Consider the following 24982-nt stretch of genomic DNA (forward strand, 5'->3'; position numbering starts at 1 on the left):
CAACTTTGTGCAACCCCTCACAGCCTTGTCCAGTTGAGTTGCATCTATTACGTTCAAAAAGTCAAAAAACAGGGGGTAGGGGAAAATGAAAGAATTGAAATAGGAAGTTTCTGAATTTGTAGCTGTTGTTACACTGCTCTGGAGAGCCATGTAGAACAGATACTTTGTATGACAAATGGGGAAGAAAATAGGCTATGGATTATTTGTGACAAGGCAAGAAAACATTTTGAAGAATGCTTAAATTGCACAAAAAGGGGGAATTTACTAACATTAAAGATTCATACACTGGAAAAAATGCCTGGAGAATGTTATAAATATCCATCGAAAGGAGGAGAGGCTGTTAGGAACAAATTAGACAAATATCTCTCAGAATGTCCTTCCAAGATCTTTTCAACTCCATTTTCTTTATGAAATCACAAGACTTCTCTGTCCTATTTATAATGTGGTAGCACTGAGGAACATATTTCAGACATTCTTTCAAAATGTTTTCTGTCCTTGTGGACATCATTAGGGGCTCTCAGAAACTAAATAAATTATACCGTGTTCAAGTTACAGACTGTAAAAAAATCAGGAAAGCTGAAGACTTAATGCAGCTCAAATCACATTTGTAATATTAGTTTCAGGTTTTCAGTGAGGAAAATCATTTAACTGGGAGGGGATTGTAAGTGGTATAGATGGCAGTTGGAGGAGAAAAACTGCAATTGTCAGGGTCGCTTGGAAGACTCTTCAAAGATCTGGCCCTCTGGAACAAGGATGAGAGAGACAATATAGATTGTAAAATATATCAGCCAAGACCAATCACTCATGATGAAAGTGTCAAGCCCAGCTGTAGAACATGCTGGTGAACGTGGTCCATTGCAACAGCCAGGTGTCTGGCTAGACATACGCCACACAAGTTAAAACATCAAGCTTTTTTTCCAAGCACTGAAATAAGGGAACCTATTTGTTTCATAATGCATATTTGATATCCAAAAATGCAGTACCTGTTGGCTACATAATAATATGAACAACTGCAGTACTTTTTAATATCTTGGGGAAGGCATATTGATTTTTCTGCCTTCCACTTTAAGTTGCTGCTCTGCATATTGGAGTGATTTACCTATTCAGAATGAATTCTTGTGAGCCTGTGAAGAATTGCATGTCTCCTTTCTCATGTACTCTGTTTCCTTCACTCTTTTGCTCTCTTCTATATTTTTCCCCTTCACATGCTGAAGCAACTGCGCAATCAGGGTTACACATACCCTCATGTGATGAAAGTCCTTCCTACAGTAGCAATAATCATAACAATAATAAGAAAACTTACATTCCAATTAGTTGTTATCATAAGATGAAAGTATTGCCTCAGGATTGCTTTCCAGGATCTGACTTTTATCAAGAATTCACAGACAGAAAGACCAGAGTCATGCTGTGACAAGTAAATCTGTCCTTTCACAATACATGGGTGGATTGTGTAACAGAACCAGCAATTCAGGCCTGGAGGACAGAGTATCTCACAAAAGCAGCAGTGAAAAGGCACCATAACAGAGAGTCATGAAGGGCTATAGGCCTCCCATGCTTCACTGTTGTGTAGATAGATAGATGATCTCGAAGAAGCAATATTCCATCACAGCTTAGGTTCTTGAGCCTAGTATCATCAACCCAGAAATCCCAGAGGGATGGATGTAACGTCAAGACCTAAAAAGAGTAACAGACTTATTGAGAGAAAGGGTAAGACAGGGAATGAGGAGAACACATATAACAGCTTTTGAATGAAAATTTTCTTTTGCTTAGTTTAGTGGTCACTTGTTCATGAGCCTATTTTAAATTCTTTCATTCTTAACTAAAGTTGGTTCAGATCCTAGCCCCTAAACAGAAGTCAGCTGCCGACAACAAACTACCACTAACACAGTACCTCTGTGTGCACTTAAAGCATTTCTGTAAGACTGAATTTCAGCTGAAATTACTGCCATAAATAGAACGTGTTATTGAGTCAGTGCCCATGTCTCCTAAAATGCTGCAACATAGATTTGGGGGTGGGTACTCAGGGCAGCTTTTTCTGGTTTTAAAGGCTTTGTTAGCTTGTTTGCTATCTCTTTAGATACAGTTTTGCTAGACAGCTGATGTAGTGATGCACTGTGTCTGGCTGGGATGGAATTAACATTAACTTTCCTCATAGCAGCCTCTATGATATCATGTTTTGGATCTGTGACTAAACCAGTGCTGACAACATACCAATGTTTTAGCTACTGCTGAACAGTGCTTGCATAGGATCAAGTCTTTCTCTTACCAAGCTTCTTACTCTGCCCCCATAGTGAGCAGGCAGGAGGAGGGCAAGTCTGGGAGGGGAGACAACCATAACAGCTGACCAAATTGACCAAATGTATATTCCCTACCATGTCATGTTCAGCAATAAAAACTTGGGGTGTAGTTTTTCCAAAGTAGCCATTGCTCACCAACCATCTGGGCATTGATCTTGATTGTGGGTCATGCCTTTGGACCACTTTTTTTCTCTCTTTCACTTATTTAACTGTCTTTATCTTAACCTGTGAATTGTTTCTCACTCTTTCTCTTCTGACTTGCTTTCCTATTCCACTGGGGAAGGAAGTGAGCAACCATATGAGTGGGTGGCCAGGGTCAATCCTTTACAAGTGAGATTCAAGGAACATCACTGGGTTTGACGTGATACTGACTATTGTAACACAGAGGTCAGTATATGATGTTACTTGTTTCTCTTTTATCCCTTAGCCATAGGTTGGCAATAATAGGTAAGTCTTAACCTATAGGCTCCTTGGGAGAAAAACAGTTTTCTTGCTTCTGTGGAAAAATATAAAATGCTCTTTGAAGTTATAACTGGACAATGCAATAATATAGATAGTTTGCCTTGAACGAACTACACCCAAGAAGGCTACTTTCCCCAGCAAAGTTTTTATGGTCAAGAAATCTGTAGGTTTTCATCTGTGCACTGGATATCTTCATATGGCTCTCACAGATATCAGGTCCTGCTAAAGCACAACTTCCCCTTTTCAAATTTCTCACCTCTAGAAATTAATTGATGCTAATGTGCTTAAAAGTTTTCTGACTATTGTGCGAGAAAGCATGACAATGAGTTCTATTTTGATATGTAAGTCACTCTTCCTACTACAACTGCAGTCTACAGAAAACCATCCATGATATAACCAAAGTTACTGCTATGAAAGCTTTTACCTGAATTTAGCTTAGGATGTGACAATGAGAACCTGATAGCTGCAGTGAATAGAATTCAAACAGTGAAAAAATGATGGTAAATAAACAGGAACAACTGCCACTATTTAAAACTCTAAGAACACATTTACAGGAAACAAGATCATTTTTTAAAACTGTCAATTTTAGCAGGGTGGAAAGTAATGTTTGTTCTAGTTCATTTTAGAGTTTTCCATAACTAATAAATGTCTTGGCCACAAAAGTTACTATTGAAACCAAACAGCTAACAGCCTGACTATTGGACAATAAAGCTTCTTAAAAAGTTATTTATCAACATAAACGATTTTGCATAACTGACAGATTTTTATGCAGAAAATGATGAAGTAATATGCCAGTGATTTTTATAATGTAATACCCTGTAACTAATGATTTTTTGAAAAATCATTTCACATTTTTAACAATTTTATGAGGGAGCTAATGATTTTATAAGACAAATGGTTATGCAAAAAAGAATGATTTTGTGTAGTTAATGGCTTCATACAATTAATGAGTGAATACCACTCTTACAATTTCAGTGTGCATTACTTCCAGAGTGATCATTCATCCTAAAGATATTTTATGCCTTTTGTAAAATTTATTGTGTGCTAGTCCTTTGTGAGATGTATTTCCATATGGTTCCCATGGTTTTGTGCATACTAATGAATTTCCAATATGGTTATCACATATTAAAAAATATACTAATTTTTACATTGATTTGATATTGATAGTCCTCTTCTTTCAGCTGAGTTATTTTTAGTTAATTTAAGGTTCTGATCTAGCCCTCTGCTTGTAATCTCTTTAGGATGTCATTTTTTGTTCATTGGAGTTTTGTTAATTTCCATTTGGATTGAAATTATAAACTATCCTGCTCAAGCTTCAAATATTTCTAATAGAATGCTCCATGTCATCCAAGTATGTGCCATGGTGCAATCATATTTCTGTAGTTTGTTAAATTGGCTTTATATTCCTTCAATGTTTCGAAAACCAGTAAATGTGCTCCAAAAATATAATGACCAATAATTAGAAGACATTTTGCGAAATATTTTCCAGTTAAACACATGACAAACAAGCTTCCAAAGGGACACCATTTTATCACCATAGAAAAGAGAGAAGGTGTGTGAATCCAGCCACTATTGATTTGTAGGCTCCTTAGCCTAACTAGCCAGCCAGTAGAAGACATAATGCTATCATTCTGTTGCCAGGAATGAGTTGAAAGGAACTAGTTTCACTGTGACAGTTGCCATTAAATGTATTCTGAGACACTCAGAATCCACTGTAATATCAGTGGACTTCTACCATCTTTCAAGTGATGTCCTGAGGAGACAAGGCAAAGGAGTCACACTTAAATGACATCACCATCAATTCAGATTTTGACTAAATCCCCAGTACCACTAAGCAAGTAAAGCTGGAGCCTCTTCTCCCTGCACTGGCTTTCTGACTGTCTTGCTTTGCCTTCTTGTCTCTGTCTTCAGTTTCCCCTGCACTTTAATAACTATTTGATTGAACTGACCAGTATTATACCTTCCTCAGCTTTCCTCTAAGCTTGTGAGCTGAAGACAATGGCTTAAATAACTTCACTGAGCATAGGTTTGCCACATTTCAAACTGAATGAAAAAGCCATGCTTTGTACCTGTGACACCTTAGCAGTAAGATTAAGAAAAAGTCACCATGAGAGACAGAAGCTATTTTTTCTCTCTTTAGCCTTCTTTTTAAACTTCTTTTTACATTTGCCTTCTTTCTTCAGGAAAACGGTCCTGTTAAAATCAGTTAAATATAAAAACAAGAGGCTCTTCTAGCCCTCTACAATGAATCTGTTTTTCTCTAAAAAGGATGATATTGTCATCGTTAAAGAACTTTGAAATGATAAGATGGAAATGAGAGAATTCCCTGTAAAAATTAATCCTTTCAACAGCTACAGAGGATGGATGAGTGCTATTGCTAAAATAAAGAACTTTTAAGATTTTCCCTATTGCCTCAACTGTTTTGCCTTCTGTTTCCTCTATCTCCAATAAACCGATAACTATTTCAATGGCAAAGGACTTGGGGGTGTTGGTTAATGGGAAACCGAACACAAGCCTGCTTCAGTGTGCACTCGCAGCCCAGAAAGCCAAACATATCCTGGGCTGCATCAAAAGGAGCATGACCAGAAGGTTGAAGGAGGTGATCCTGACTCTCTGCTCTTGTGAGACTCCACTTAGAGTATTGTGTACAGTTCTGGTGACCTTAACATAAGAACATGGAGCTGTTGGAATAAGTCCAGAGGAGGGCCACAAGAATGATAAGGGCTGGGGTCTTCCCATATTTCTTCCCATATGAAGACAGGCTGAGAAAGTTGGGGCTCTTCAGCCTGGGGAAGAGAAGACTGCATGGAGACATAGAAGCCTTCCAGTATCTGAAGGGGGCCTACAAGGATGCTTGAGAGGGACTCTTCATCATGGACTGTAGTGATAGGAAAAGGAGTAATGGGTCAAAACTTAAACAGGGGAAGTTTAGATTGGATATAAGGAAGAAGTTCTTTACTGTGAGGGTGGTGAGGCATTGGAACAGTTTGTCGAAAGAAGTGGTAAATGCTCCATCCCTGGCAGTGTTCATGGCCAGGTTGGACAGACCCTTGGGCTACTAGTATGAAGTATCCTTGCCCATGGCATGGGAGCTGGGACTAGATAATCTTAAGGTCCTTTTCAACCCTAACCATTCTATGATTCTATGATGCTAGTAGCTATTGACTTTACAGATGGAACCTCTGTTCAAATTCTCCCTAACTCTTTCATGCTGAGCACTGACAAAAGCATGACACATACTTGACTAACTGATATGTGTGCCCGGTGGATAAAGAACTGGCTGGACAGCCGCACACAAAGAGTTGTGGTCAATGGCTCAATGTCCAGCTGGAGACCGGTAATGAGTGGTGTACTTCAGGGATTGGTGTTGGGACCTGAAAAAAGGGGGACAGAAAATCACAAAATGGAATATATAAACCTTTAGAATCAGTTTTAAGTAATGTTAAGTTTGATGGCTTTGTAACAGTAGCAATGGAAAATTACTAAAGTGCATGATACATAGAAAAAAAAATAGAGTGCAGCTAGAGAACACACTGAGCATTCTTGTACAAGATAAATTGTTATAGTTGACAGAGTTTTAAGAAAAACAGTCTAGAGGAACAGGACACAGGGATAAGGAGCATCTGGGAATGGCAGGTGTCCAGGATGGGCTACAGTTAAACTAACTGATAAGTAGGAGGACAGGAGGATTATTATGTCTCCTGTGCTAACGAACCAATTAAACTGGTATGAGCATCTACTGCGCGTGCTCCAAAGGCTGCCAGAAGTGACGAAGATTGTTGGAAGAAGTAAACAACCCTCAGAGACCACCACCACAATTCTGTACGCATGCAGGGAACTTTCTGGAAAATGACGTAATGTATGTATGCCCAGGGACTGTATAAGGACAGCTTGTAGAGCAACAGACAGACACACGTTAGGAGGAGCTATCCCCCGTGTCTCCCGGCGCCGCAATAAAGAGTAGCTGCTTGTCACCTTGAAAACTTTGTTGGCAAGTTTGTTCCTGGAGTTTTCTCCGAATCAATCTGGAGACTCAGATGGGACCCTTTCTGCTCGGCTGCAGGACCCGCTGAGGACAGGGCTCCCTAGGGCCCTCGGTATTTTTTCCCAGAGGGACCCCTCGACTCATTCGGATCACTGCAGGAGCAGACAAGGACCATCTTCATAAAAGGTATTCTTTTCTTTTGTATAGTCTGTAAGGTGCAGGGGGCATCTTGCATAAAGACTAAATTGGTAACTGGGTTGGTTTGGTAAGCGTACGCAAGGTTTGGAAGCCTTCCGTAAATCGAGATAGGAAATCTCGTAGGTAAAGGCGTATACCCGGCTGCTAGCGTCCGTTTGGTATACACCCACAAGAAGCAGGGGGCTTCTTGTGGTTTGGGTCCTACAAGACACAGGGGGTGTCTTGTGGAAATGGTTTTGGATCTTGTTGGTATTTGATTTATTTTGTGGCTTGTTACGTTAAGGATTTTGGTCGTGTGCTTTGGTATTGGTGACAGGATGCTATAACTGTGTTATTAACTGTTGTTTGTTTGATAGAATTTTAGTCTCTGTCTCCAGTGTTGTGACTGTGTGGAGTGTGTCTGTGGGATCCCGTGTGTGTGTGTGTGAATGTGAGACTGATAATGGAAAATCAGCAGAGTGAAGGGATCTTGAAAAAGAGTCTTTTAGGGTGCATTTTGGCACACTGGAAAGAACTTGGAGGGTCTCCTGGGGGCTCGGTAAATAAGAAAACATTGGTAAAATATTGTAATCGATGGTGGCCTTTGTATATTTTGGAAAATCAGGGAAAATGTCCTGAAAATGGAACTCTGAACTATAATACATTGTTTATACAATATCTATACAAAAGTGTATCTATAATACACTATATAATATCTATCAAATATCTAGTGAACTGTTTAGTGAAGGCACTTTTTTCAGGCAAGGATGACATTGCATGGTAAAAATATAAGGCAGAAAGCAATGTTTTCATATTTAAAGATGTCATCTGTTACAACACACGTAAGCATGCAGAAGTCACTCTAGTCCTTAAGAAACTCACAGAATGAGTCATTTTGCATGATCTTGGGCACATGAAGTCTTTGGCAACTGCCAGTATATATTTACCAAGGTTGTATTTTACACAAGAAGATGTTTTAATCTTATGTGATAAAATGACCAGGTTGGTGGATGGGTAGAGAGCAATAGGTGCCATTTACTTTGACTTCTGTGAACCTTTTGTTGCTGCCTCCGTCAATATACTTGTATCCAAATTGGGATGCTATGGTTTGGCTGAGTAGACAACTAGCTGAGTGAAAAAGAGCTTGAATGATTTGACTTAGAGAGTTAACTGGCTAGGCTTTACCTGGATGCATGTGACAAGTGAAGTACTCATTAGCAGAGGGACGTCTTGGGACCCTTACAATTCAAAACCTTTTTCAGTGATGTGGGGCAAGTAATAGAGTGCTGGTTCAAGTTCTCAAATGGCACCAAATTGGGAGCAGTCAACACATTCAAAGATGGAGCCACCATTCAGCTACCATCCAGAGAGACTTACGTAGGTTAGATAAATGGGTTCAACTGGAAAATTGTGAAACTCAAAAACGACGTGCACATGAGTCACTCACAGTCATGCACATGAGAAGGAGGAAATCTTTGCAGCTATATAGGCTGGGAAGCAACTGTCCTGAAAAGGCCCTTGGGGTCATGGTTAACAGTGAGATGAATGGGAGTTACTGGTGTGCCCTGGCACCAAAGAGAGATCCTGGCCTGTATGAACAGGATCATAGCAGTAGATCAAGAGAAGCGATTATCTCCCTCTGCTCAGCACTCACCAGACTGCACGTAGATGCTATCTGGAGTTTATGCCTTCCTGAAGCAAGACATATGTGATAAAATAGATCATGTTGACCAGAGGGCTACAAACATGGCTATGAGCTTGAGCACCTACCCTATGAGCAGGAGGAACAAGAGCTCATTCAGCCAGGAGAAAAGACAGATTCAAGAGGACCTAGTAGCAGTCGCCACACACTCAGTACCTAGGTAGAGGTTACTGTGAAGTGGAAGCCATGGTGTTCATCATGGTAGGTGGAAGGATGACAAGAGAAAAACATGAATAAGGTGAAATTAAAGACCTTCAGACTGTAAAAGGAAAACTTTTTTCACCATGAATGCAGCCAAGCAGTAACATGGGTTGTCCAGGGACTTTGTGCATCCTCCATCCTAATGTTTTTCAAGACCAGACTGGATAAAGACCTGAATAATTTAGTCTGATATTATAAATGACTCTGTTTGAACTAAGAAATTGGACTAGAGATCTACTGAATTCCCTTCCAGCCTGGATTTTAGTATGATCCTAATCTTTGCCTATTTAGGGACCTGCGAGGGTCTGAAATGATGCAGGATTTTGCTCACAGAAAGCTATGGGAGTAGAATTTTTATTGCCTTAAAAATGCTATGGATTTCAAATATACTCAGGTTAGAGTGTGAGATATGGCCAGTTATGCAATTCAAATGACCTTACTTTGATATATTATGGACGCATTATGATTGTTAAGTATATCCAAAATGCTGTTTCTTTAAAAGATTATGGGAAAGGAAAGGCATATATAGATATTTCCAAATTTTAAAAGTTCTCCAGGTAGATATTGTACCTAAAAAAAAAAAAAAGAAAGTAATCTGTTAAGGTAAGAGCGCATTGAGTTTATTTCACCAAGGACATTGGCATGGCAAGAGCTATGCTTTTTGAAAATGTTTTTTTCAGATGTTTTTTAAATGCTTGTAGGCTCAGAAGGCACAACCTGAGCTGAGTGTTGTGCAGTTCATTAAATGTGCCCTGCTGTCTTTTCTAGCTGAGCTGACTCCTGAGTAGTTTCTAAACATGCTGATAACATTGTTTTGGGGTTTTTTTAGGTTCTTTGTCTAGCTGATAACTCTTTTGGTAATGTAATGTGCCTATTGCATGTCATTTGTTGAGTGTGCTGTGTTCCTTACTCTTTACGTAGGTGAAGGTCTGAGAAACCTTTTCTCTAAGTTTCAGACTATCTTCTGCTTCATAAAGCTGAATTAAGTTTATAGATAAATCAGCTTCTGCTTTTTCAAATTCTACTCTTTGTCCATGAAAGCTGTCATTCTAATCACAGCACATTCCCTTTCCCATCTCCTCTTGTTATGTGGGTTAAAATAAACCATATCTCAGAATTTTGTATTAGCTTTGGATTGCCTCATCATAGCAACACCAAAATGGGATATTCAAAAAGAAAAAGAGACCAAAAAAACCCAACCAACCAACTGAGAAACTTTCCATCGCTGCTCAGTAATGATTTAGACAACCCTTTACTCTAAAACTCTAGACAGGCTCTAAACTACAGGAGTGTTCTGTAATGCATGGAACAATATTATAATGCATGATGTGATGTCATACTGTAACAAAACTAGAGCTTGGAGGAAACTAGAAAGTTAAAATTATATTAAACCTGGCTCTGATGAAAGCATTGAGAATATTTGTGAGATTTCATCCACCGTAGGTTAATTTTTCTTAATTATTGAGTTAGTGTTTCTGAGTTGAAGTTTTGTGTAAGAAGTGCATGAAGATCCCCATAGAATGAAATGCTTCAGCAGAAGGAAAGGGTGCAGTTTGATGGTAGACACAGTCCTTGATTAGGAGTGTTGTGTAAACTAGACTATATCAGGAGAAGGGTGCAGACTGCTGGGATACTCACTCACCAAGGTCATGTCCAGAATAATGCAAGGAAATTGCTGCTGCTGCAGGTCTGTATTAGCAACAAAGATACTCATGGTTTTGGATGTAAGAAACCTCCCCTGGTACACAGAACTTGCTGAAACCACTGCTAATAATCTCCATTAATTTGTTAGAGATTATTATAAAGAGCAAAATATCCTTTTCATTACTTCACAAGAGATCTGAGACCTGAAATTGATTAATACTTCTTAGTCGCCTGGAAGATAACAAGGTTTTTATATGCTAAAACATGAAATTATTTGTCAAATATAATTCAAATATGTATTCTTGTTCAGTAGGTATATGAAAATATTCTTAGTTGCAAAATGGGTTAATTTAGCCTAATTTTTAAATTTTAGTAATATTAAAAAGATATTATTTTGCTGTAATAATTTTCATGATTTACATTTTCCACATAACAGCTTTGAGTTTGCAAATACAGAATAGCATCTTTGAATTGGTAGTGGTAATTAATGTGAGTGAATTCATATGTAAACCAGTGTTTGCTAGGGAACTCTTAAATACCAATCTTTGACATCTTTACAAGCTCTTTAAACTTTCTGTGGAAAACATCAATGTTTCAGATAACACAGATACAGGCTGTTAAAGACAGTCTGAGTGTAATTAAAGACACCTGCCAGCATTTCCTCTTTTTAAGTTTTTGGAGTTGGGAAGAAAAGAGCTGATTAGTAACATCTGGGAAAAGGGAAAGGAAGGACAAAAAAGGAAAAAGGCAGAAAGTGAAAAGCAAGCCACATCATGCTATCAGCCTTTGTAGAGGTTGGCTTCTTGAATGGTAGCATGTCTCCCCATGATGCCTTGCCATCACTGTACTTCCCGTGTGGGACTTGGGTTGCAGAAAGTGAGGGAAGTTGTGTTTCCTGGATCTTTGCCTTTCCCTGGATCTTTGCCTTTCAAAGTATATGAAGTTTTTTCCTTCTCCAAAACACAGCAGTGATGTCTTCAAAAGGAGCTTTAAGAGCTTTTTTTTCCCCCTGGTTTTATTACACTGGGACTTCTTAGCACAGTGCATTGATTTTATTTAACACTTTTATAGGCATAGATAGTGGTTTTATGCTGAAGCTCGTAGTGTTTCATAGCTCTGCCTCAGTAGCTAACTTCTATTGGTATTAACACCACAGCAGTTATGAAAGTGAGATGAGGAGAGAATAAACTATATAATGAAACCAATGAATAAGTACTTGATAATTTAAACATCTATAAACTATGCAATACTTGACAGCATAAATATCTAAGTGCTAGAAAAGGCATTCCAGGTAAAATTCCTGAGAGTGCTTTCTCATACCTGTGGTCTGGAAGAGATTCTCAATGCTGCAGTTCAGACATTAGAGAGAAAAGTCAAGCAACTTAGAAAATATGTGGTTATCTTCTTGGATTAAATGACAATATCCATAAGATTTTATGGATAATATGTATCCAGGATTATGCAGGACATCAAAAAAACCATCCCAAATTTATGTGGCTGGAGACAATAAAGACTCTACCAACATCCCTAGGACTAATCTAAGACATTTCAGAGAAATTCTTTTGAGGCTAAGGTCATATAAATAGACATTTCAGTCATATGCAACTACGTTCTTAGCGGCTGCAGTCACAAAATTCATATAATCATGGAGAAGTACCCTGTCATCATGTGGACCCTAGCTGGTATATGTAGATTCAACAGAACAAATTAACTTGGCAGAATCTCCACTGCTGCTTAGCCAGACTGATTCTAGTACCTAAGGTAGACCAAGCAGATCTATATCAACTTTGTGTTCTGAGATTATGATAGTGATTAATTAATTATGTTACTGCTGAATATATGGATAGGCTTCCTACAAATCTTTTCATATTGTCAAGTGTAGTATCCACCTGTGTGAAACAGTAAAGAAGACAACAATCAACAAATAAAACATAGGTGAATAAAAGACAGAAAGTAGAAAAGTATATGTGTCCAAGAGATACTTCAAAGGCCTTTTCCCTTTAGTACTGTGAAGCCTAAACCAGTAAATTGTCACTTTCCTATCAAAGTAAAGCATTTCTGCTCTTCAAAATCCATTCATGTAAACATATCTTACAGATACTTTTCTAAACTGTTGCTTGAGTTACAGATGAATCACCTTCAAAGGACTGATAAAATCGAATGATCTCCTGTAGTTAAAACAATCTCAATTCTGGTGACATCACCAATATTAGCAATTTAAAAAAAAATGCTGAGCACTTAAAAATTGTTTTCTGTGATGGGATAATTGGTTCACAAATATGCAAACAATGTAGATTACAACACTACAATAAACTATTGGTGTTCAAGGAGGCCTGGTTTTACGGAAAAAGGTTTTCTTCTCTTCACATATTTGCTGTTGTCCCAGTTTGCCCTTTGGATCATTTTGAAAGTCTTTCACAGAACTTGTCATGTAAGATATGTATGCTGAAATGAAAGGAAAAAAGTTAGCCATGCTCATCCATTCTTCCTGATATAAATATTAAAGTCATGAGCTTTCCCCACGAGCACAAAGAACACCTGCAATAGTGGTATTTATAATGCAAATAGTTCAAGTGCCGGCTAAGGTGAGCTGTTACAGAGTTGTACAAAAAGGAAGTAGAAGAGCAAACTGTCAGTGTTAACCAGGAGCAGAGCTGAGATTATCTTCCCAAATTTAGGTATCATGACTCATTTTTTGCTCCATCCCCCAGTGTTTTGAGGTTAATTTTCCTTTTCATGAAAATTTGGTATTGTACAGGGGGAATAAAGAGGCTATCACTCCCTCATCAGTCAGGATATCCTGGGGATTTTACTCACTTGACTCGAGAGAATTTAGAAAAAATCAAAGTGAATGGACCAAGCTCTGCTCCGTGGTGGCACAGCACACTATGCACTTGATCACACCCTCTTTTTCCTTGGTGATTCTGCTATCAGTGTACTGTACTGCGGAAAAGCTCCTTTTCAGTTCTGTCATTAAGAGGTTGTTCCTTCATAGGGAACCATCACAATGCAACTACCTAATATTGCTATTTTAGGTGATGTATTATGATGGATGAACAAATAGATGACAAATGAACCTTCCACTGAAGAGAGGGTGAACTGCTGAAATTTGGTGGTTTGAGTTGAAGTGTGTGAGGCAGAAACAACATAATGAAGTGCTAGCTTATCAAGTAGATCTGTTTAAGATATGTAGTAAGAACTTAATGTGATGATTTTAACCCCTAGATTAAAAGTCTGTATATACACAGCTGAAATGTGTAGAAAAATGATTCACACAGTGAAAGAAAGAACATGTGCTGGTACAGGAGGGAAACCCCAGGTTGATCTGTGAACCTGCTGGTGTTAAACCAAACTGAAAAAGCTCTTAGCAGAATCAGTTCTGAGCTTGAATGTGCATACTTTTTCTCCATTGATATGCATACCTGATGTAGTTTTGTTCTGTACCTGAATAAGTAAGTGCTAAACTCAAGGGAATAAATGCATCTGAACTGGTGTCTCTGCTAGGATAAGAAAACATGAAGCAATCCCAAGAGAATGGTGACTGGGTAAACACAATCAGAACACAGCGTGGTTCCTGTGTTTAAATGTATTTGTTATGATTCATCCATATATGGTTAAACCTCACATTCAATTTATATGACCCTATTATCAGAAATGAAATATGGATCCTTTATTTGGCAAACAACCTGGACCAAACTCCATATTTCATCACCTTTGCAACCTAGTCACCAGACTTCCCCACTCTTCAGCTGACCTTATAATAGGTGAATTACCCTAACAAGATTTAAAAAGCAACTTAATAAAAGATAAAAGGGATTCAAATCATACTAGATAAAATAAGGGACCGAGTTATGTTAAATTACTTTGATTCAGAAAGGTATAATGTGGAAGTATAACATCCAATAACTGCTCATTGTGGGAAAAAAAATACAGGAATATTCCCTGCTTTTTGTCTCTATTAGTGACTGGATTCTTCAAGGGAAAAACAAATCTGCAGGTGTACATGCAGTATTGTGTTTCTGAACAAAATTACTACATAGCTGTTGGAAGCTTCAAGAGAGTTGCTCTGGCATACATTGTCTGATTTGGTAGGACACATGCATAGAAATTGCTGCAAAAGAAAGAAACCGAATCCAGGACAGGAATGGGAGAAGGAGCTTGTTGCAAATGGAGTAATGCACTTCACTTGTAAAACAGAAATAGCAACATGTTTCTTGATATAAATCAGTGATTTAACGAAGTTTGATAGTAAATGTGACAGTGGTTTAACAAGATTTGATGGCAAGGTACACCTGGTTGTTTATTGCACAGAGTCAGACAAAACTGCCACGGAGACTCTCCTATTGAGTCATGAGGTTCAGAACGGGCGCGCCTGCTTTCTAAGCTCTTTCTCAGAAGGAAGTTTAAGTGCAGCTAGATCCAGACTTAGTCCACTAGAATTGGTCAACAGTTTATTTCTAAAGGATTATAGGTGCACAATCCATGCTTTATATTACTTAGGTAAGATTTCAAAGTTTAGTATGGTATTAATCACTTACCAAGAATCTGTTATGGCAGGGAATCTCTCAACCTTGAGGAGTAACCTTGAGAGACATCCCTACACAAGGGGAGAATCTGTCATGCAGTCTGCTGCTGTGCAGTGCAGCAGCCCTGGGATGTCCACTATTTGCAGAGTAAGATGATTGGCTTATAGTCATCTTTGCATACCAGCCATATTTTATTTTGGCACATGCTCAACTAGCCCTTAACTGCTGAGCAAGACGTATGGCCCTCAAGTGTTGTGCTGTTATCTGTAAGCCAATGCGAGCAATATGACCATCACTGTTGAACATTGCTCAAGCAGAAAAAAAGGCAGTGTATGAGGAAATATTCTTTGTCACAGAGCTCTAATTCTTTGAAGATGTGGTGTCAATACATTTTGATTTTCAAAGCTATTAAATGGAAATAATAACACTGACCCCCTTTGTGAATATTGTGAGATCTACTGATTAGAAGAGCACATTAGGTTAACAATAAGTACATGAGTAGTACGATTTCTGAACATATGGTAGTAGCAGCAATGGATTCAAACATTTAAATATATTCATTTTCAGATACTATGGTAATGGGTGCTTCACATATCATTATAGATTGGCAAATGCAGTTGTAATTGTTCTAGAAGTGGTTTCATTCCATCAACTGTTCATAAACTATTCTGGGTGATTAACTGACCATTCACAATCAAGCACAGTCAATCCATACATTAAAAAAATAATCATAAAGATGTTTGTCATATTGATTAAAATAACAAGCACATTCAAAAATGTTTTGATGTGCCCCTGGCTATTTGGCTGCAGAGTACAGGGTTAAATACATTGAATGAATTATTCAACTAGAATTTTTGTTTAACTCTAAAGGAAATTTATTGGAAAAGTTATAACTGTATAAATTTGAAGAGCAAATTATATTGAAACACGTAGAGAAGATGCTGAGAATGCATTATCTGTTTGTGGGGCAGAACGGAAAAACATACTTTCACTAGTCCGCTAAACGGGCCCAAGAGTGAGACACATGTCCCCAAGTGTAGGGCATAGGGGCAAAACCAGTGTGAGGGAAGACTTTCTACTGTATCAGAATGAACATTAAAAAGGGAATTGATATCTTACTGAATAATAGCAATGTTGCTGATTTACTGCTACTTTTTGGTCAATCAAGCCTTTTTTGACTGGAAGAAAAGGAAATTTCATAATAGAGATTCCTGTTTCTCATCAATACTTTTTTTTCTTTTGTCCTTCTTTAACATCAATGAAGCTCACACACACACACACAAAAAAAAGTAAAAAATAAAAAGAAAAAATAAAAATATTAAAATATCTAAAAGGAATGTTTTTAAATAGAAGTGGTTTGGAACTCATGTGATCGGGAGCAAGACATAAGCGGGTTTTGAATTTTGTTAAAGTTGTCCAATGTCATTATATCAGAAGTCTCATAAAAATTGATGTCTTCTGTTAAAAATCACAGTGATCTGTGTACTGTGACTCTGTGAGGATTCTAGTTTTTCTTGTTTTGACATTGTATGTACAAGACACAAATCTTGATATGTAAGCATATTCTACAGAAGATGACTGAGCTTTCCACACAAAAATGAAACACACTTATCTAGATTTTTAAAGCAGAGGAGACTTTTTCATTCTCTACCTTTGCATGGCTACAGGAGGAGAATTTCAGGCCTTCTTGGGACTTAAATTTTGGTAGACATGGTCATATAGGATGAGCAAATCACATCATTGCCATGAATTCTGCCTTTTTTTCTGCCTTTGTGTCCTGGTTTCAGCAGGAAGAGAGTTAATTGTCTTCCTAGTAGCTGATACAGTGCTGTGCTTTGGATTTAGAATGAAAATTAAGTTGATAAGACACCAATGTTTTAATTGTTGCCGGGCAGTGCTTACACTAAGTAGAGGACTTTTCATCTTCTCATACTGGCCTGCCAGTGAGCAGGCTAAGGGTGTACAAGAAGCTGGGAAGGGACACAGCCGGTACAGTAGACCTCAACTGTCCAAAGGGATATTCCATGCCATGAGATATTGTACTGAACAATAAAACTGGGGGGATTTGAGGTGACGGCCTGCTGCTTAGGGATTGGCTGGGGCATCAATCAGGAGGTGGTGAGAAATTGCACTGTGTATCACTTGTATAGTCCTTTACCATTATTATTATTTTCTTTTCTGTTTTTATGCTATTAAACTGTCTTTATATCATCCCATGAGTTTATCTTCTTTCTGATTCTCTCCCTAATCCCACTGTGAGGGAATGAGTGAACGGCTGTGTGCTGTTTAACTGTGTACCAGGTTAAACCACAACACGTGGACATATCCAAAATAGATTGTGATTTCCTCAAACATAGTCATTATCACAAAGAGCTAGACTTTTTATTGCAAGAAGACATTAAAGTTCATGAACATTGTTCTGCTGGTTTCCTGTCTTTGCTGTGCTCTTCTGCTATTAACTAAGCCATGCCATACAGCACCTGTTCCTTTATTTGAATGGGCATGCATGCTTTTGCTTATGAATGTACATTGAATAATTAACTTAGATATATGTTCTCTGACTCTGCACTAAACTGCATCTTAGTTTAGTGCACTAAGACTCCATCTCTTGAATATGCAAAGGGACAGACTTATAAATTTGTGGGTTTCATATTAAAAAAAAACCCAAACAAACTAACAAACTCAAAACAACACCCCACACTCCCAAATTCTTTTATTATGTTTTGTTTTGTTTCTGGGTTTGTACCCGTATGTCTGGGTATGGTATATTTCTAGTATTCTTGGCAGAGAAACAGACATAAAGCAGATCCAGAATGTGATAGTACTTGACACATGATTCATCAAGAATAAACATTGGCAGATGGAAGTTTGCAGTTAAACTCCCACTGCCTAAAATAAGCTGCCTGGACTCACACATGTCCACAGGGAGTCACACGGGAAGGTTACAGGGAGGTCAGAGTCCAAAAGATGAACATATCCATGAGAGGTGATTGAGATTCTGCTTTGGCCACATCTAACAATTAGTATTTTCTGTAGAATTATACTGTGAATATCACATACCTTTGACATATTTATAATATTCCAATGATTTTTACATTATTGTTTAAAATATTTCTTAAGAGAACAAAAAATACTTAAGAGAAAAATATTTTTTTTAACCTTTATAAATTTCAACTCATATCATGATTTTTGAATACTTTATGTCATCAGTGTGGGGGAGGAAAGGACAAATACTGTTATTGTAACAGGATTCCTGAATTCTTCCCTTTCGAGGTTATAATTAATATCCTGCAGTTGTGCGGGTTAAAAGAAAACTCTCCTTAGCATTGTGCAGTGCCTTAAGCATGCCATGACGAAGTTTCTTGCTATGCGACTATTCATCCACTGACTATGGGTTGCTGACTATTCACCTGTTTGCATGCCTCTGATGCTATGTTACTTAGCAGGTGAGCTCAGAAGCAGTTTACAGGATTGCTGCTTGGCTCTAAGAGCAGCTGTGTATGACAAACCATTGCCTGTCTCTAAAAGCTTGTTTTAAAGTCCTTTATAGCCAACAAAAATCCCCTTTTGGATCAGGTCCAACATCCAAATTTTGTAGGTCCCATTCAGGTTAATGCCATAAATGGAATGGTGCATCTCAGTCACTCTGTGGAGTAAAAGTAGCAGGGTCAGGAACCCAAACACTGAAGTTTAAGCCAAGGAAAAACCTCCCTCATGAAACAGTGAATATAAACTTCCAAATAACCAAACCAGATGTTACAGCTTGTCTTTGGATTAATTTATTACCCTGCATTTCTGTAGAAGGATTTGGATTCACCTTTTTTTCTTAATGTCATCCAGCAGTTATTATGTTTAGTCAGTAAATTTAAGCATAATCTACACGTTTATGACAAGTTGAGATCCAATCTTATAAGACATAAAAAATTCATTACATTTAAATATTCATTGTAAGAAGACTCTGGATATCTATTTATGATAACAGAAATCAGTATGAACAGATGAACAAAATATATTAAGGTAATTCAGAAGAAAAACAATGCAAAACCTTTACATGTGTCTGATTTACTGAAAAATGCATGAAGACAAGGATATGAAACTGGCTTTGAGAAAATGTTTAGTTCACTGCAGAAATCAGACATAACCAATTAGAAATACCTCCCTTTTAATCACAAAGGTCACAGTCTTATAAATGAATCCTTGGAGGTATCTCCTCAGGGAGCAAGCATCTGTCAGTTACTACCTTTGCAGTCCACTTCAAAGGCTGCAGCTATGCTCTGGGGCAACTGCACTCTCTGCAGCATCCCATATTCCTGGTTCCCCACTGCTGGAGCACAGTGTAGCTCCCTGTTTTCCAAAACCTTTGAGTTTCTTTTCATGGGAAGTCAGGGCGAATGGGAGGACTGGGAACATCCATGTTTCTTCCCATTATGTAGTTGGGACATAGTTAAGAGGCAAATCTAGGTGACAGAACTACAGAAGAAAAAACTGCCCACAGTATTGACACACCTGTAATTGTTGTTGATATAGAAATTAACATAAATATACTCTAATATCTTAAGAAGCCTGATCAAAATGCCTGCAGACAAGGTTATAAAGATATAATTTATCCCCAGAGGCTCAGGATATGAGACTAAGTTATAAAGACTGACACCATTCTGGTCTCAAATCTGTGATTATTGATAGAATCACAGAATCATTTACATTTGGAAATATATTTAAGAACATGGACTCCAACCATTAACCTAGCACTGCCAAATCCACAACTAAACCATGTCCCTAAGTGCCACATCTACATGTCTTCTAAATACCTCCAGGGACAGTGAATCCACCACTTTTATGGGCAGCCTGCTCTGATCTCTGACAACCCTTTCAGTGAAGAAATATTTCCTAACATCTGATCAACTTGAGGTCATTTCTTCTGGTCCTGTCACTTTGTTACTTGAGAGAAGAGACCAACACCCACCTTGCTACAGCCTCCTTTTAGGCAGCTGTAGAGAGTGATAAGGTCTCCCCTAAGCTTCTTTTCTCCAGGCCAAACAACCCCAGTTCTTTCAGCTGGTCCTCATAAGACTTTTTCTCCAGACCTTTCAAGAGCTATATTACCCTGCTCTGGAGATGCTCCAGCATCTCAATGTCTTTCCTGCAGTGAAGGGCCCAAAACTGAACACAGTATTTTTCACATCTTTAACCCATGCCCAGGAAGACAGCAGACTTCCCTAAGAAGTAGGCCGGTATGCATATTGGGTCTGCTGTTCTCTTCAGAAGGGATTCTGCTATGACAGGGACCTGTCCTTTTTTTTCTTCATGGAAGCAGTTTTGATGCAGTTCTGATGGGCTGACTTAAACTTGGCAACACCTCCATGATAGATGAATGAACCATTATCCTCATTATGGTCTGGCTCTGCTTGCAGAGTCTCATATCTATTATGCAAGGACACCTGGGAAGGTGGAGTAGTCATTGAGGAGTCATGCCTGCTTCACCAGACAGGAATTGTTGCCATTGCCCCCTATCCCTTGTGTCACTGTGTTCAACCAGGTGGAGAGAGGGTAGGGAATACTCCTGATCGCGTGCCCTGTCTGCCTGTTGGGTTTGTCTCATGGAAGGTAAGATGTGATTCCGTGAGTCTATCTCTCTCTTACCGCCAGTGATACTCCTCAACCATCTCCTCTTGGAGCTCTGTCATTAAGTGGAGGAATTCCTCTACATATTACTAACTAATGTTTGTGGGGTGGCCTCAGCCCAGACCTCAGCAGCAGAACAAGAACATCCTCTAGCCTTTTCACAGTTCAAAACACAAGGTAGTCTCAAAAGAGAGTGTTTAAGGATGGAAAGAGGCATGAAAAATAAGATGTGTTTCAAACATCCACCCAGAACAACACTGAGATGTATTTAGAGGGCAATACGAGGAACTCCTATAGCTACAACTTCAATGTTCTGTAGATAAACTACAGACTAGCTGTCTGGCATTTTTCAGCAGTGCAAGAATCATACTGTTTATTGCAATTAACATTAAAATCCCCATATAGTTTCCTAATTTAGTTGCCAAATAGATGAAAAATTATCTCTGCAGTTTATTAACAACAGTTTTACATGTTACCTCAATTAGAAAAGTCATTCTAGTTTAAGTTGGTGTCATCAACAGTGATTCATCATGTGCTTTATTTACTGATGACTTATTGAAAAAGAGTTAATCCCTAATGAATTTAAAACTCTTTTTAGAAAGACTTAGAAAATCAATAACAAGACAGGAAATGTCATGAGAGAAGAATCAACCTTCTGTCTGCCTTAAAATATAGATGCTAGTTCCTGCCTGTAGACATTTGTTTACTGTTGACCTAATATTACACTTTAAAAAAGTAGATGGATGAAAAGCAGTTTTTGTCTGTTTGCTTTTTTTTTTTTTTTTAAGCGAATAAATGAAATTTATTGTACTCTAATAATGCATAGCAACTACAGAAATTACTGGAAGGAGAGGTGGACTGAACGACTCAAGCACCTTTATCAACTTTATTCCTGAGAGAAAGATGCAGTTCAGCTCATCCTTAAGATCACCACGATGTCTCACGATTCCAGTCTTTCCAGAATCATGTATGAAATGACATCAGGCATCACCCAGAGCAGTAAGAACTTAACACACACCCCCCCCCCCCGAACTTCTGCCTTTCCTCTTCCACATCTGGCAGTATGGCATCCAACATCTTACCCAGGTCTCAGGAATGCAAACAGAAAAAATGAAAGAAAACCAACAAGTCATCTTATACTCCCTCACTTACTTTTCTTGCAACTTGCTTTAGGATTTTTGCCTCCTTTTTTCAAGGCCTGACATAACTCTGCTGTAGTATAATCTGTTATTCCTTCCACAGGCTAATGAGGACACCTGTGTTCTAAACCTTTCTTTTAATAAACATTTTTCTCTCCTTTCTTAATTCATGTCATAATTTTTCTTTCATCTGTGAATTAGCTTAAGTGTCACCACTACTCTTTCTCTTGGACATCACAAAGACATGGTTTTACACATGGCTATGGAAAAAAACAAGACAAAGTATTGCACGTCTGCTGAGGTTTAGTCCATGGCACACCTCTAGTATGGACTATTTAAGCTTAGTGGAGTCCAGTTTCACTGTGAGCCAAACTTAGTTACAGCTACCTTTTGAGTTTAAAATCACCACAATTTTTCCATCAATGTTGCCTATTTCTTTTTAAAACTTTTGCTGCCTTTATTGTTTTATTTTATTTATTTTATATTATTTTTTTAATTTTATTTTAGTAATTTAGTCTTTAAATGGATCTGAGGTTTATGGAAGTTTTTGGTATGTTTTTTTCCCAGCAACAGGAGCACATATTTTTTCCATCTTGAACAAAAGAGGACTGAACATCATCCATATGTGCAGAAGCCCATGCTAAACAGTAGAGTTACTGATGTGACAAACAGCAAACCAGCTCCAGATTCTGCATATTGAACCCAAGGCCCTGCCACATTTTCCAGATGCTCTCAAGGTCACATATGGCAAAAGCAGAAATGATAACACTTAAGGTTTTGATACATGCAGGTTTGTCATCACAAATATGACCAATACCTGCTTTCTAAATCAGCTGCTCCATGAATAATCAATGAGGGAGCTGTGAATAAGCAGATGGATTGTAGCTGATGAGTTCCCTCTGGGCAGGCATAACACAGTTAGCAGTCATGTATAACAAGTATCATACAATACAAGAATCCCATACTACAGGCACATCTCTAAAAGAAGTGGTTAGTGCCAAGGGCAGCTCTGCATGGTTTAGCATATAAAAAAGACGAGTGACTCAGAAATGTCAAACCCAGATGTGAGTTTGTTTAAGTGTGTGTTTATGTATATGTATTTTAAAGAAATAACGTACTGTGTATAGAGAAGGGGAGGAATTTCGCCCTCAGTAAAGGAACCTGAGAGCACGTTATAATAAGTAATTTAAATTTATAAGGGAACTGGCAATTACTAGTTTTCTGCAAGGATTGCAAGGATTAAAGTGGCTGATTGATATGTATTTGTTTGACATATTTTTCAAATGGAAGACCAAATGAAAGAAACATTACAAGTGGCAACTTGTTTCATTCATTTTATCTTCCTCAGTGAATGTATGTATTCTGTGGTATTTTTTTAAATAAATACAAATACTTCTTTCACATATTTTTAAGGGCTGTGTGAAGAATATGTCCTTGTGGCTAAAGTATTCAGATAGGGCTAACACACTGGTCTTAATTTTCATAGTCTTCCTCTTCGACCATTGACGTCACAATTTTAGCCATCAAAAACTAGTCTGAATGGTTTTCCCAACTCTTTCTGTTCGATATTAGACACCAATAATAAATTTCAGAGAGTGATTACCCTATAGATTTTAAAATATTTGGATGATTATTTAAGGCAATGTCTTTTTCAGATCACATCCTTGCTTTGGATGCCCTATGGATACTTATGCAGGAGTGGCACTGCATTATTATTTCAAGACCTGTGAAAAGGGGATAATAGCAACAACACAGTGATAACAGTAACAAAAATATTTGTTGTCTAGATACAACTGTGGATCTAGTTTGTTAACTTTCTATATATGAAGGGCATTTTTCAAGTTACATAACATAATACATTACAGTCTGGATTGAAACCATGTCTTGAGAGGAAGACAGAAGTGGTTTAAGGACATACATTATTAATTACTTCAGGAATAAAAATTTAAGACCAATTTATACAAATTAAAAAAGAAAGTACAAGGTGGAGGAGGAGGACACCGAGGAGGATGAGTAGCATAAGAACAATGATGAGGAGGAGGATGAGGGGGTGACAAGGTGGAAGACAAAAAGGAGGTTGAGGAAGCTGAGGAGGATGGGAAGGAGTATGAGGACGAGGACAAAGAGGATGAGAGTGAGGACGAACTGGAGGACAAGGAGGAGGATGAGGATGAGAACAAGAACAAGCAGGAGGAAAAGAAGGATTAGGATGAGGATGAGGTGGAGGACAAAAAAAGAAGATGAGGAGGATGAAGAGAAAGAGTATGTGGGTGAGTTAGAGGACAAGGATGAGGACAAGAATGATGAGGAAGGTGAGGAGGACACGTGCTGAGGAGCATAAGGACAATGACAAGAACAAGGAGTACAAGGATGGGAATGAGGAGGATGAGGAGAATGAGCAGGAGCATGAGGAGGACAAGAATAATGAGGATAAGGATGAGGGCTAGGATGAGGATGAGGTGGTGTCATGGTTTAAGCCCTGCCAGCGACTCAGAAACACTCATCTGCTCGCCACTCCCTCACTTCTTTCTTCCCAAGGTCCCAGAGAGATAGGGGGAAGAATCAAAAGAATGTGACTCCCACGGGTTGAGATAAGAGCAGTCCAGTAACTAAGGTACAACACAAACCACTGCTGCTACCACCAATAATAATAGCGATAAGGGGAATAACGACCACCAATAATAATAGCGATAAGGGGAATAACGAGGGAAGAGAATACAACCGCTCACCACCAGCTGACCGATACCCAGCCTGAATGAGCAGTGATCTGGGCCTTCTGGGTAACTCCCCCCACTTTAATTATTAGGTATGGAATGCCCCTTTGACTAGTTTGGATCAGGTGTCCTGTCTCTGATTCATCCTCGCTTCCCATGTCCCTCCTGCCTGGCAGAGCATGAAAGACTGAAAAGTCCTTGATCGGTGTAAACATTACTTAGCAACAACTGAAAACAATGGTGTGATCAGCATTGTTCCCAGGCTGAAAGTCAAAAACACAGCAGTGCACCAGCTACTAAGAAGGAATAAAAATGACTGCTATTGCCGAACCCAGGACGTTGGAGGACAGGAAGGAGGATGAGAAGAATAAGGAGCACGAGGACAATGATTAGGACAAGGAGTAAGAGGCTGAGAACGAGGATGAGGAGGATGAGGAAGGAAAGAAGGACAAGGACAAGGATGAGAAGGATGAGGATGAGTTCTAAGAGAAAAAGGAGGATGAAGAGGATGAG

At 38.5% G+C, this 24982-nt stretch overlaps 1 long non-coding RNA gene across 1 annotated transcript in view; it reads left to right on the forward strand.

Annotated features, from left to right (window-relative positions):
• The first annotated feature begins 6871 nt into the window (after nt 1-6871).
• Nucleotides 6872-24982, forward strand: part of LOC136016831 (uncharacterized) — a 91104-nt gene continuing 72993 nt past the window's right edge. The window contains exon 1 of the long non-coding RNA XR_010613722.1: nt 6872-6930. This is a non-coding gene — a long non-coding RNA (uncharacterized LOC136016831). The remainder of the gene's footprint in view (nt 6931-24982) is intronic.

This window comes from Lathamus discolor, chromosome 6 (assembly GCF_037157495.1).
Source record: "Lathamus discolor isolate bLatDis1 chromosome 6, bLatDis1.hap1, whole genome shotgun sequence".
Taxonomy (NCBI): Eukaryota; Metazoa; Chordata; class Aves; order Psittaciformes; family Psittacidae; genus Lathamus; species Lathamus discolor.